We start from the raw sequence: 2,500 nt of genomic DNA on the forward strand, positions 1-2,500 counted from the left end.
TTCACTTCTTCCACCACTCCACACGTCTTTCCTTCACCCACGTGACACATTCCAAAACGCTCGTACACACTTTCATTACTCATTCCATCCATTCTACTCACACCACATGCACTCCTCAAATAACTCATTTCCACCGCCTGCACTCTAGACCTATGACTTTCATTCCAGGCCCACGTTTCACTTGCATATGTGAGGGTTGGTACTATTATTGTATTTCTCAAATCCCTCTTTACCTCCATGCTCACACTTCTGCCATTCATGATTCGTCCCAAAGACCCCACCACCCTTCTTCCTTGCAATGCCCTTTCTCTTGTCTCTCCCTCCATACCACCATGCTTACACATAACTGATCCAAGGTACTTAAACTCATTAACCTCCTCCATTTCTTCACCATTCAAAATTATTTTGCATTCTTTTTCACATTCAATTCCCACTCTATATGGGCATACAAAATCCACAACCTCACTTCTACTTCGCTCACAAACTATCACTTTACTTTTGCTGACATTTACTCTCACCTTTCTCCTTTTACATACACTATCAAAAACACTGACCAAATTTTGTGTCTCTTTCATTTTCTGCAACGAGCACTGTGTCATCAGCAAATAAGATTGAATTCAGTACCCACTTCCTTTCCTCAGCGTACATTTTTACTCCAACTTCCCCAACTTTGCCCTTCATTTCTCTCATAACACCATCCACATAAATATTGAACAACCATGGTGACAGACACACCCCTGCCTCAAGCCCACTTTTATCTAAAAATATTCACTTGTTTCTCCACTAATTTTGACACATGCAGATGCATCCTCATAGAAAGACTTTATTGTATTAAGCAGTTTTCCTCCCACACCATATATCTTTAAGACGTCCCATAATGCCAGCCAATCGATTCTGTCATCAGCTTTCTTTTATTATATTATTATTATTATTATTATTATTATTATTATTATTATTATTATTATTATTATTATTATTATTATTATTATTATTATTATTATCATTAGTGGCAGTAGTAGTAGTATTTTTTTTACGTTCCGTCTATGGTAGGCTTTCTTGGTGGGGCTTGATGGTTGGCCCCAGCCTATTATGGCGCAGGTAATTGTTTTATAGAGGCGCCATCTTGCTTGGCTCACGGTGTCCTCTGGAGCTCATCTTTGATCCTCTTTTTAAAGAGAGAATCTAGAGGTCGGGTTGATAAGTGGTCTCCAGGACAGCATGTGGGTAGTCTTAAGCCACTCGGCGGTGACTGAAAAATCCCAGCTTGTGGCGGCGGGCGGGACGCGAACCCCGCATCCTCCTGGGCGCCGCACCCGCCTGCTAACCACTCAGCCACCCCCTCCCTAAGTAGTAGTATCATCATCATCATCATCGTTGTCATCATCATCATTTTAACGGTTATTGGTATTACGATGTGACAGTAATGATAAAAGATGATACTATAAGGATGATAAAATGTAGGTAATGTTGATTGATCATTATGGTAATATTTTTTTTATATGATTTCAAGTCAGCAGTTTAGTAGTCCTTTTTCCAGATAGATAACCACACAAACATCAATTACCTGATTAATTAATACACAAAACACCCACAGGACATTTACTTTATCTCCTTTTCCGCTTTCCACACAAAGATTGACAATTTATTTCTCGACATCAGTACCTATATGAGTGAATAAATAAGGAGCTCATTATTTTCTGTTTCCGTCGTGTGTACATCCTCCTTCCCACGACCTAAACGCTCTCAAGACGGGAGCATCAAGCCACATCTCCGACCTAATTGATCTTCTCTTCGCTTTGAGCTGTGTTTTGTTGGCTTTTTTTTTCACCTGACTTCCTCCTATGCTGCAAATATAATAAAACTGCATTGCAATAAGAGTTTTTAGCAATAATCAACCAATGCCATGTTTTTTCGTTTACCTGTTTAACTCATCACTAGAATGAAGTGAAGCAATAAACTTCCTAATGAGACTTTTTTCATTTCTTGGTTACTTCACGGCGTTGCAATAAGAGACACTCAGCAACACACTGTCATTGTTTTATTTATTTTCCTTTTTCCTTTTAATTCTTTTCATTAGAATTTAAGGGAATCGAAACTAATGATAATCTTTATATGCCTTTTGCTTTTCTTATTCACCTACCATGATGCCTTTTGCCTCTTCCTATTAACTTCTCAAGATCAAACGCCGATCTAATATATTTTAATTTCCTCCCTTACCAAGACCTATCAATCTCATGTACTCCCTACCATAGTTTGTCTTTTCTTATTAAAATTCTGAGGATGAAATAAATACCAATACCCCGTTTCCCATAACAAGACCTAATAACCTTATTTACTCTTTACCATTATCCTTACATATGAGTGAATCAGTAAAAACACCCTGATAATGTATTTTTTTCTTCTCCCCTTCCAGGACCTCAACCTGGTGAAGATGTCGTCGTAGGGACCAGGAGTCAGCCTTTCCGGGTCTTCTTCTCTTCCTCAAGCACAGGTCTTCCCT

General features: G+C 38.8%; 1 protein-coding gene across 1 annotated transcript in view; it reads left to right on the forward strand.

The window, feature by feature from the left end:
* The window catches only part of LOC127006516 (blood vessel epicardial substance-A-like), a 119,562-nt gene that overhangs the window by 47,373 nt on the left and 69,689 nt on the right, over positions 1-2,500 (forward strand). Inside the window, exon 2 of the mRNA XM_050876468.1 lies at positions 2,414-2,500. This exon is cut by the window's right edge and continues 2,382 nt beyond it. The gene's annotated coding sequence lies outside the window, so the exon portion shown is untranslated. The remainder of the gene's footprint in view (positions 1-2,413) is intronic.

This window comes from Eriocheir sinensis, chromosome 33 (genome assembly GCF_024679095.1).
Source record: "Eriocheir sinensis breed Jianghai 21 chromosome 33, ASM2467909v1, whole genome shotgun sequence".
Taxonomy (NCBI): domain Eukaryota; kingdom Metazoa; phylum Arthropoda; class Malacostraca; order Decapoda; family Varunidae; genus Eriocheir; species Eriocheir sinensis.